This window comes from Diabrotica undecimpunctata, chromosome 3 (genome assembly GCF_040954645.1).
Source record: "Diabrotica undecimpunctata isolate CICGRU chromosome 3, icDiaUnde3, whole genome shotgun sequence".
NCBI lineage: Eukaryota > Metazoa > Arthropoda > Insecta > Coleoptera > Chrysomelidae > Diabrotica > Diabrotica undecimpunctata.
In genome coordinates, this window is record NC_092805.1 from 165,703,489 (window position 1) to 165,716,400 (window position 12,912).

The window sequence follows — 12,912 nt, forward strand, 5'->3', positions numbered from 1 at the left end:
TTTTATAAGATAATATATATTCTGACTAAACAAAAAGATAATCCCAAATGCGGCCCTGTTGCAGGCCTACACATGGTAATGTTTACATCTTCCTGCATCGGTTAATGAATTTTACTATAGTTCGCTCCGGCTGTCAAATTTTAATACTTTACACAAACGGGTCACAGGTAAATTCGCTCCGGCCATATATTTCTTAGAAAAGAGTTTAAAAATGCTTTTAGTAGGTACACGATGAATAATAATGATTAGCCATAAATGACAAAATTCTACTGTCTACGAATTTCAACGACGAATAACACTTGCTTGGGCCGCGTATGGTTCACTAAGAGACATCTTTAAGAGCCACATCCCCATAGCTATGAAACGGAAGACATTTGACCAATGCGTTCTTCCTATTATGACATACGAAGCAGAAACTCTCACGCTCACAAAAACAACAGCAGTAAAAATGCGAGTGGCACAAAGACGCATGGAAAGATCAATTCTCGACGTGACAAAAAAAGACAAAATAAGGAATCAAAACTTAAGGAAAAGAACAGAAAAGAACAAAAGAATTCTATCTATCTATTTAACGGAGTAGACAAATATAAAGATACCTTAAGTGCCCCAACGTGCAGGGGAAATATATATTTCAAGTCTCCTAATATAATGGAACAAAGACCTTTTAATATATGTATTACCAATGCATATAAAATTGTGTCAGAGCATGACAAGCTTCTTTCCTTCATCAAAAATTCCTTCAAATTTAGTTTAAATTTGAACGAATTTTTGAGTGCTCACAACTCTTTTTGTTGTTAGATTGTTTAGCGCGTTCATTTATTTGTTTGTTTTTCTTTCTTATCTGACCTATTGTTCTACTCAGACTATGTTTGTCAAAAAGAAAATAAAGTATTTATTTATAAATATTAAAAGTTTTTCGGTAATTGGAATCCGGAACAACGAATTTTACTATAAAAATATTTAAACGATTCAAAACACTATATTCTGCAGTATAATCGACCTGTAGCATGCCTACCATTACATAAAAAGTGTGCCAATATTTTGTTAGATATTACATAAAGCCAATCGCATAAAACGACTCATAAATAAATATAACTGACCAGTCTCAAGTGAGGTAATACTAATAATAGTTTTAATTTGTTCTTTAAGAATGGTTTGTCGACACTTTCTAATGGTTCCACGAAATCGCCTAAAGCTGATAGTCTACTAGGTACTTTCTTTCAAGATAAATTAAGCAATTTCGTAATGTTTTACTGCATAATTATTATAAAATTTGGAAGCTGTCAAGAATTATTAGAAAATACACGAAATTCTCTAAAATATTACCGTAAATATAATATTGAATAATTATGTAATGGAGAATAGTATTTCTAGAAAGTAGGTGAGTATGTGGAATTTTCTGCTTTTTTTAATATTTTAAGCAGTGCTCCATTAATAAGTGCGGTTTCTCGAGTTCGTATCATAAAATCCGAGGTTCTTGTTAAGTCTATTTCTTTTTGACATGGTGACATAGTGCATACCCTTTTTTTTATGGACTCGACAGTGTTGCATAACTTATGTGTCGTTGCATATAAATCTTGGAAGGATCCGTATTCGTACCCATATCCGTTGGATATGGACACCAATGCAAAGAAGATCCAATAGCGTCCAATGCATTCCTTGTTACATGAGGGGTCACGTGGTATACACGTGTGTCCCAGGATAAATCAGGTCTAAAATATATATTCAGTTGCCGTGTTAATATAAAACAAAATTTGTTCTTAAGAAATATTTATTAGACAACCTTATATTTTGTTATATAAACCAATAAATACATTTCAAAAATTAAAGTTGGATAAAATGGTAACCAGATCAATTATTTTCTTCTGTTGCGCATTTTAACCAGACGACCGGTGATTATTTCTGATCTTCTTTGCAGATCCAATTATTGCATAGGGTACAATAGTCCCTTGTTCTTTTGTCACTTTTTTGAGGACATATGTAGCATCGACCATTTCCTGTTTTAGCACTCTTTGGTGGAGATGTAAGTTGTTTCTGCAGTCGAAGCTTCTTCCGAGTGTTCTTTGTTTGCAAGTAAAAATCAGCATTTTTCTCTCAATTGTTTGCACAATGTCCCTAACCTGCGTGCTAATACCTGCCGGTTATAAGAAAACTTCTTCAAAATATCTTCTCAGTAATTGGGCGAATAGACCATTTCACAGTTTTCCTTGACATAATTTTCGACAACAGAAAAATCTCTGTCGCTTGGCAACATTGTGTGTCCTACCTGAGGAAATATACATGAACTATTTCATTTATATATTATAATAAATAAGCCAAAGACCAATGATGTCCCAGTTTTTATTTTGTACGCAGCAATTATCTGAAATGGCTATTAGTTTTCTGACACGAATATTATTTTTCTCAAATTTTGAGACAGCTAGTGAGCAGTGGATTCATCCCACATAAAAATGTGGGACTTATGCCCCCAAGGGAATGTATGATTAAATTATAGCACCACAGTTTTCTTTTATAGAACATGGGACCAGTGGTAAGCTTTGGTGTGGGGAGGGTTTGTTGTAGATCAAAACTTATTGCATGTACTGTTGACCTGCTTCAGCTTTTCTGTGATCTAGTTCTCGTTCAGTTTTAACTTTTTTAATGTCAGTTTCATTATTATCTAGCTTAGCATTTTCTAAAGCTACTGAAAACTTATCGCATGCTTGACATGTATCTATTTTAGGAGTTTTGAAAGTTATATTCTTCTAGAAACTGGAGTTTTCATTTTCAAAGTGCAATCTCCTACATATTTCTCATAACAAGTCTGAATGGAATATTCCATACTCATATATTCTCTAGAGTTGTCAGTGCGGGTATAATGACTTTATAGAAAATTGAATAACAAAATTCTGGAAAGGGTAGAACACTTTAAATACCTGGGTAGTTGGATTGACTGCAGGGTTTAAAGTGACGAGGAAATTTCGACCAGAATGGATATTGCACGAAAAAACTTTACCAGTTATTTTAATCAACCGGTAGGTATTTTACAAAATTTTAATGCCTATCTTCAAAAATTCCTTCCCTATCTTTTTTCCTTCGTAATTAACTCTCTTCTGCGCGTCTTGTTTTGCTTCGAAGAATGAGTAACCAGTCATGTCCTTTATTTGGTCCGACCATCGTAATGGGGATCTTCTTCTGGACCTTTTACCCGCTACGTTACCTTCAACTATCATTCGCTCCATATCTTCTCTTCTTCAAGATATATGTCCAAAATATCTCAGTATATTTTGGTTGATAGCTGTGATGAGTCTAGTTTTTATGTTAAGTTCCGCTAGAATTAAGTTATTTGTGCGATGGGCGGTCCATGGTATGCTCAACATTCTAGGGTAGACCCACATTTCAAATGCGATTATACGCTTTGACTCGGCTTATTTTATTGTCCAAGTTTCTGAAGCGTAGGTGGCGATAGGAAACATCAATGCTCGAACAAGGCGTAATTTTGTTTTTTGTGATGTCAGTGTTCTTTCAAATGTTTGTGAGTTTCGCTGTTGCCGATCTGACCATTGTGATGCATCGACGGATCTAGTCTTCGCATCCTCCACTGTTAGTAATAACAAAGCCTAAGTAATTAAATTGCCTGGCCACTTCGTAATCTGCCATGTTTCTTATCTCTGCTTGGTTGTTTCTGGTTCTATAGATGATCATCACTTTGGTTTTCTGCATATTTATTTTCAAATATTCCGTACTCACTGTGCCTCGCCTATTCATAATTTGTTCCAGTTCTTTTGGCGATGACGAAAATATAACAGTTTCATCAGCATAACGTAAGCTTTTGATTTTTCTTCCTCCTATCGTTGCTCCACCTTGCCATTCCTCAAAAACCTGACGCATAATATGTTTACTATATATATATTGAATAGAATAGGGGATATTATGCATCCCTGTCGAACTCCAGATTTTAATTTAAAGTTGTTCGAAGCCACATTATTAACTCTTACATTAGCAGTGTTATTTAGATATAGTTTTTGTAATAAATAGATTAGATGTTCTGACGTACCCATTTCTCTAAGTATATGCCACACTTTATCCCATTTTACGGTATCGACGGCCTTGGAATAGTCAACAAAGCATAAATATGTTTCTATGTTAAACTCTCGAGATTTTTCGATAATTTGACGAATACTGAGAATATGTTCTCTTGTTCCTCTACCTGGGACGAACCCGCATTGTTCTTGGGGAATTTGTGGTAAGAGAATTGATTTTAGTCTTTCATTGATGATGGTTAGAAGTACTTTGCTCGCGTGTGATATCAATGCTACTGTACTGTAAATTACTGTAATCTGTCGGTGAACCTTTTATATATATATGAGAATAAACGTGAGTTTACCCCAGTCATTTGGCCACTCGCCGGTATTCCAGATCTCATTGCAAATTCTAAGCATTTTAATATCCACAAGGAAACTAAGTTCCTGTAGTTGGCTGTATACCATATATTAAAATTTTTTTTAATAAAATCCTTTATAAAAAGGTATATAAAAAACCCAGTCGGGCTATGTTAAATAGACAAAACGTTTTCGGAATAAGTATTCCATCATCAGTGTCCTAAAAAAGTATTTAACCACTTAATTAAGTGGTTAAGAAAATTAAGTGGTTAAATACTTTTTTAGGACACTGATGATGGAATACTTATTCCGAAAACGTTTTGTCTATTTAACATAGCCCGACTGGGTTTTTTATATACCTTTTTATAAAGGATTTTATTAAAAATCATTTTAATATAATTATTTTTGTCCCTTTTGCACAAGTGTTTTGAATTTGATGTGCCGTTTCTAACTTTTCGTCTTTCTTCTACAAGATTGAGAGTCTCTTCAGTCATCCAATGTTTTTTTCCTAGCTGTTTTGTCTTTGGGATTAGTATTGTTGATGGCTTCAGTGATCCTTTTCTTTGTGTATTCCCACGTTTTGTCAGGGTCTCCGATAGTCACTGTTAGGTCAGCTTCTGCTAATGCTTCTCTAAACTTTTACGGGAGTTTTGGAATTCATTTTTGTCTTTTATTTATGATTGTTTTACTGTGTAATTCAATGTGAAATTTTGCTTGTAACATTTTGTGGTCGGAACCACAGTCTGCAGCTGGTTTTGTCTTCACGTTGATTATTGAACTCCTCCATCGTTTAGTGACAAGAATTTAATATATTTGGCTCTTGTATCGTCCTCCAGGCGAAGAGCTTGTTGATAATCTCCACGGATGATGTTAACATTGTGTTTTGTATACTAAGATCCATATCGATGGCAAATTGAAGGAGCCGTTCACCTCGTTCATTTCGCTCGCCTAAGCCATGCTCATCTACCGTTCCTGTCAAATGGCCATTTATTTTAGTTTTTCCTTCATTCCAATCTCCTATTATCATCATTCTTTTTTTTTTAGGAATGTTAGAGACGGTTTCATGTATCAGGTGGTATGTTTCTTCTACTATATCCCCTGCCGCTTCGGATGTTATGGATGGATATATAGCTGTATAATATGCATTTTGGCTGGTATAGCGTTTAGAGCTATTCGATCATTTACTGAAAGGTATTGTATATACATATTTTTATCCTGATTTGTTAGGTCCTGACATAAAAACTTTGTAGTGAGTGGCCTTCCCAGTGTATCTGAGATATCCCACAGATATCTATCTTCTCTTTGATCAGTTAATTTTCTAATATATACAATTTACCTGGCTGTAGCAGCCCCCTAACATTCCATATTGCGATGCGGTGGTTTTTACGTAATGTTAAGTTTGATCTTCCAGTATCCCATTTCGCAGATATTGTGGTCGTCCACAGTCATCTGCCCGGTCGCCCATTTTACACCATTCGACCCGGAATCGATATGGCGCCGGTTGCTAGCAGGATTGCAGAGCACAGAATTCATATAGTGAATTATTTAATTCCATGTCCTTGAATAAAAGAGGAAGACCAACAGCTGCAGAAGAAAAATTTCCTACACTTACTCAAAAATATAATCGTTCCCTTAGTATTACCTAGAAAAACTGAAAGTTATAAAATCATTTTTGGAATGGATTTTAGCTGTTTTGCCACGAATGGTACATAAATTTAAAATAAACTATCTACCAAGTTATGTTAAGTCAACAACAGTTAACACTTTATGTTAAACTACTTAAAATATTTTAGGTAAACAATGTTACGTTGCAATACATATTTTTATACTTTTCTAAATAAACATTGTAAAAAAATAGTTGGTTTTTCATATTTTGCGTACTTATTAGCAAAATAATAAGCAAATTATAACATGCTTTATAATATGTTTTTAATGAAAAATATATGAAGATTTGTTTCAAAATTCAACACTTTAACACTTCTTTATTGCCTCTTTTACTCTCCGTCCGGCTCGCGGAGATAAAAGAATACGGCCGGGGTCAGAAAGCCCTGCCTGTCGTAAGATGCGACTAATGGGTAGGAATTGAGAGGTGGAGAGCCGTCGCTTGAGGTGTCGGGTTTGTAGAAACGCACACGGACGCTTAGGCGTCACGGTCACCGGTCTACATTCCTAGTATCCGAGACGCGACTCTCGTGGGACCACTCTACTCCCATTCCAGAGCCTGGTGATGTTGAACGAGCTGGGCCCGTACATACCTCTCCTGACCTTGTGTCAGGCGTGGTGTGGGTGCCCCGGCACGTATCCACCGGGAGATCCAAGAGTGGTAGAGGAGAGATCCTCGGCGGCGACCTGTCTACGTGCGAACTGGAAATTCCTCCGCCTGCCGAACCTATCCGCCCGTGGTGTGGGACTAACGGGTAGGTGAGGGCGAGTACCTACCACAGGTACTACGGGGAGGGTGAAGCCCCCACGTGGCGTTTCTTGTATATGTTGCGTGGCACCTTCACTTTGGTGTCGGACTCGTAGGGGCAGAGGTTTCACTATGGGCGTATGTCGTGAGATAGGTAGCCCAGGGTCCTGCCAGGTTTTAAACTTGGAGGGCACGCTATTTAGCAATGCCTCTTTTACTGCCGGACCTCCCTCATATATATAGTTATTTTCTTTAACGGATATTTGTAGGGTACTTCAACTGATTATTACCGTACCCTGTATATATACACAGGAGAATAATTATATTTATGTATATATAAATATATAATATACTTGAACCTAAATTTCTACATTATTCCTTTTGAAGACTTCCTGTATTCGTTAATTATGGAATTATATAAACAACATACAATTACGGTTGATTTTCCGTTATAGCTGAACAACTTCTACATGACTTGAAGTGAAGTACCTTAACTGCTAACTGTTACATGTGTTTCACCTTTGTACGATATGTGTAGACACGTAAATTTACTTAAACTTGAGAAAACTATATATATATACTTAATGCAGTGGTTATACAACAGCTTTACTTATGGAAACTTATAGAAGAGAAAGCGACATTTTCAATATTGTGAACGAGGTAAGATTGGATTTGTCAACACGTATAAACTTTTTAACCCTAATAAGATAGAAATTGATGTTTGCATTCCCTTCACTTATTTGACATTTACGAGAACAGCAAGAACAATAATTGACGGTGCACGTTGGTTGAATGACATCATAAATAAATATTACCAATAGTATGATAAGAACTCATAAAATGCATCTAAATCGTAGAAGCGACTGGGTGTGCTTATTTTTTACCCTCAGCAGGAGGCTCCGAATTCAAGTACAAACTTTCCAATGAGTTTACAATTTTGCAATGGCCATACTCGAAGCGTTGAAATATGTTACAAACTCTTATATTAAAAAACGGTAATTCTTTCGGACTGCCTTTCAGTTCTACAGAACATAAAAGATTCCTTTTTTACCCAAAATATTTAGTAATCGTTATATATTTTTATTGAAGGATCAGTTAAAGTATTTAGCAGATTCTGTCTTCAATATAAAATTTATTTGGGTTAAGGCACATATTGGGCTCAAAGATAATGAATACTTAGATTACTTAGCTAAAACCAGTGTAACATCAGGCACTTTATTGTCATATTCTTTATTTCTATCAGATGCCATTACGATTTAAAAAAAAATCAGCTATCGACGTGGAAAGATCAATGGAATCTTTACTGCTTCACAAACCATACAAGATATACCACTTTACAACCAGGTATTTCTCAAACTACTTGGTTTCAGAGTTTTAAAGATCCACGTAAATATATAACTACTATAAATCGACTACGATTTAAAACATTAAAACAATTTACTAATGTTTGTATTTTGAGAACGATTTCCTAAGTGGAAATTGAAACGTCAATAAACGTACTTTAACCTTTAATTGTAGCTTATTCCCATTTAAATAGTAATTCGCAAGCTGTCCTCATAATTGCTTTCGGCAATATATCTTTAAAGTAGCTTTAAATATAGGAGACGATAAAAAAACATCGTTATTAATCATCAACAGGTGAAAAAGAAAGGACAGAAAAACACAAATTTGAATAAAATCCACTTGTACAGATGTTTTTTTAAAGTTTGACACATGCCTAATTACATACTGCTACTTTTAAAAATAACTACATTGTTGTTATAGTGTGTTGTACTTTCTATTAGGTACAAATTTCAATAAATGCTTAATTTATTACATATTCATTTGGCACTAGCACGACCTTGTTTTTGTGGGTACGTTTATCAAGCCCTTGAACTTTTCACTGCAATATTATTTTCAAATAAATTCGTATCTAAAGCACCTCTTAACTTTTATTGTTGTATTTTTTTATTGTTAGTGATAAAGTTCGTGCGTAATAAAATGATCTATGACAGAGATTTTGTAAAAGTTTTTGTACAGATTCTTGAGATTAGATAAATAAAATTCAAATTTTTTTTAACAAAATTTAAAAATCTAGAGGGTATAGTTAGTACAATAGGATATCACACATCAAGAGCAGTATAAATATTTCTTCATACATTTTATTTTAGTATGTCTTGCTAATGAAGAGGTTCTAAGTCGAATTATACGTGCAAAATCGATATTTATACCACGACGTCAGATCACAAAGATGAAGAAATGTCACATTACTATACGCTAGAATTTTAGTTATCCGAATGATAATGTTTAAAATGAACTCCATTGCGGTTTGAACTGTGTGTATAACATGAAGATTGTGAAATAAGTTGCTTCAGACTGTTCTAAACCTATTCTCTGGTGGCATCCTAATATAATTTACTATTTTTATTGGTAATAATCCACAATTTTATTTAAAATAACAATTGTGACTTATTCCCAATAAAAATAGGGAATTATATAAGTTGCTTCAGAGCCCCGAAAAACAAGACTATTTTCTGACCTAATTCAGGTACAGTTTTGAAGGAATCTGGAAAGCTGAAAATTTTCTCCCTTGATATTCCCTAGATGTAGCAATTAAAAAGGGTAAGATTGGGAGAATATGCTGAGACTTGCCCTCAAATATCTTCTTGTAGCATAGTCACAGACTCTCAAGCTGTGTGGCAGATCGATCTGCCTTGTTGGAACTACTGTATATTCACCAGAATATTCCTGGCACTACAAATCCTACCTAGATTCTGAATAGAATAAATTGTCAGACCACCATGCAGTGTTCCCAACCCTGAAGATTGTGATTATTGTGCCAGGGCCATAAAATTACAGTAAATTATAGTAACGCATTAAATAATCGACAATGGTTATTAATTTCAGTCTAAGTATAATTTCTTAGTCTATCGTCAAACCTACCACTGTGCCGACATGAGCGGCATCGCTGCGCGCCGTAATCCTGTCACCTCGGGGGAACAATTAAGGGTCTAACCACCTTCTGTTGTCTCCGGGTGCTCTGTAGAGGACTTCGAATATACTGTCGAGAGCTCCTCTACTTAAGTCCATTTTCGGGTTATGGACTTGGAACATATTTATCTTCGGTGTCTTGCCTTGAAAAAGGCAAGATATTTCTTACATGACAATTTCTTCGTCGAAATAAAAACACCAAGTTAAGTTGAAACAATTCTCAGCCACAGAGTATGGAAAATAAATGCAGGAAGCAGAGCCCCGAGAGCACTAAGCTCTCGGAGAGCCCGTGAGGAACTCACCACTCACCTGGCTGACCTGAAAATCGCCAATATTTATATGCGCTGTTCGAGCGATAAGTAGGGATTTCCAGGTCAAGAGCCAATGGGAAAATTCGAGGCGGGGCGATGCGCATCGAAATGCGTACTAGTCCACAGACTATGGCATTCGATGACAATACCAACACTGCATTTTAACCGTGGCTTCTACTATAGAGAGCAACTAATTAAAATGACATTTTTAGGACGGATGTATAAACAAAGCAATCAGTGTAACTGATTATTAGTGTGTGTACAGTGTATCTGTAAAGGTTTTTTAAATAAAACTTTTTTAACTTTAAAATTATTTTAAGAATTTCGAATATGTACATGAGATGAAACCTTAAGTCTACACGTGGTACAAAATTGGATTGAAAAAGAGATTGTTAAGATATTAAAAGGAGCCAATACTACAAATATTTGTTTTTATTTCATTGTTTTATATTTGATTGTATTCTAATTTTTTTGTTGATGTAATATTAATCAATGACTATAAAAAGATTATTAAAAATATTGACAATAATTTATAAAATAATTTTAAAATGAAAGACAAGATGATCCAAATTAAATGAATCAGTTCATGATTTTGTAATACGTTAAATTTAAGAAAAATCTTAAATATGTGCTCTAAATATAAAGATAATTAAGTTATTTCTAAAGTATTCTTAAAACCATATTCCTATTGATTATTAAATCACCAATTCACAGTATTAATGCTGGTCGTAATTAAGGCGTAAACTGAGCATTGAGGTCACGTACCGACAGACGTAGGCGGATGGACAGGCCTTTTGGGCACCCAGTCGCCGAGGAGAACAAAATTCATTTTGCCAATTCGACGACTGAGTGACCGAACAGACACAGTTTGGACAGCGAGACATCGACCTAGGTCGATGGGAGATGGCCCACTGTCTGGACAACACATTTAGGGAACATGAGTCCTAAGTAGTCATTCAGTTTTTAGTCATCCAAAGGGAGAAAAGCTCTTCCAGCTACCCCTAAAATTAGGTGGCTTAACCACATACGGAAGATGTTCTATTAAACAGGGTCTCCAAAGTAAAAAATGAGTACAGTCTCCTCTTTCGTTATGTGCTGCGAGGGGGAGGGGTGGAAGGATAGCTTGTGGGTCAGATAGGTACCACTCGAAGGGAATGTGACCGGTTTGATCTTCAGACATGTGGGTTCCACTATTCCATTGGAACAAACATATCTCTGCAGGAGCTGGGTTGTACGCTTATGTGTGTGTGTGTGTGTGTGTGTGTGTGTGTGTTTTTATTTAAAATAAAAATTATTCTTAGGCTATTTTCTTGTGGCATAATAATGTAATTTACATTTTTATTGGGAATAAGCCACAATTTTAGTTTAAAATAAAAAATAAAATATTACGACAACTCTAGTATAAAAATTAAGTAATAAATGTTTCGTCGGTATGTTCCAGGTATAAGATTAACTACTGTTCCTTTATTCTTATACAGTTTACTGTAACGCAAATGTAAAGCTTTCATCTCTGCCAATATTCCTCTTATTAAATTACAGAACAAGACATTTATAGAAGTGTTCGAAAAAACTGCCGCTTCAAAATGACTGAACGGTCAATATTAATGAGTCAAATAAAATATAATTATTAGAAGAATTCTTTTACCAAGTAACAAAACAAAATATTTTGTATTTTGAGAAAAATTTCCGAAGGAAAAATTGAAACGTCAAAATAACATAAAATATAGACATATCATAGAAGTTCCATTAATAAATAAGGCCACTCTCTGTAAACTTGTAGTATGGAGTGTACCAACGAGGCGAAGAGACCGAGCGCATTATGTATCTCTTTTCCTCCGAATGCGTTCTCACTTAATTTTCTACGCAAGTGGACAAATTTGTCAAGTATCACCTTAAATTTGACAAACTGTACCAAAAAATCAACCGTAAGTAGTGAAAATCGCAAAAATACGAAAATATTGCCAATGTCACCATATTATTATTAAGGGCAAAATATGTGGAAAGAGGGGTCCCGGTCGAAGAACATCATGACCTATGTGATTGGTTTAATCTGTTTTCGTTGTTCCTTTTCAGAGATGCAGTGAATAAAATTATGATAGCCAATTATCAGTAATTGACATTTTACGGAGACAAGAAGAAGAATCAAAATGCACGCAAATGTCTACAATTATACAAAAATGGAATTTATAATTCCACGTTTTTAAGAATAAAAATTCCTCATTTTCAGTACTAGGCTGAAAGCTTTTTATGTTCCTTATACTGTACAAAACTTACGTATTATACTGTAAATATGTATATTAAAAGCACTATATGCAATTGTACGCAACCTACAAAATATTTTTCATTTCTCAGATCTCGTAACATATCTTTAATTATTGCTTAACATGAAGCAATGTCCGGTATAACAAATAGATAATTCAACTACATTCACGGTGCACATGAACGTAGATGTTATTCCAAGTTCAATCATTGCAACCTTGAAAACATATGAGAAAGGACTGAAATACGAGTATTTGCTTCGGGCTATTTTTAAAAATCTGGATCATTTTTTCATTCGCTTATGAATTTTATTTCAGAGATTTATATATAGTACAACATAAAAATAACTGTCCGACGATTACAATTATTAGATCGAATGTAAAATAACTCTGTAACAGAATAACAACCAATGTATAACAGTGAAGTTACTGTCTAGATCATTGGGTACTCAAGATTAACAATAAAATGACAGCTCAGTCGTGTAAATTTTAAAATGGCACTTGAGATAAAAATTTTATTGCTGGGGCTATGACTCGCACTGTCGTGTGTGTAGGTACGTCTTATTATCAAGCAAACTATACCATGTCGAATCCATCATAAA

The 12,912-nt window shown here is 34.8% G+C and overlaps 1 protein-coding gene across 2 annotated transcripts in view; it reads left to right on the forward strand.

The window, feature by feature from the left end:
- The window catches only part of Abcd1 (ATP binding cassette subfamily D), a 141,555-nt gene that overhangs the window by 72,706 nt on the left and 55,937 nt on the right, over positions 1 to 12,912 (forward strand). The window contains exon 2 of one of the 2 annotated variants that reach the window (XM_072527457.1): positions 5,406 to 5,552. The exons of the other annotated variant lie outside the window; for it this stretch is intronic. The gene's annotated coding sequence lies outside the window, so the exon portion shown is untranslated. The remainder of the gene's footprint in view (positions 1 to 5,405; positions 5,553 to 12,912) is intronic. 2 annotated transcript variants of the gene reach the window in all.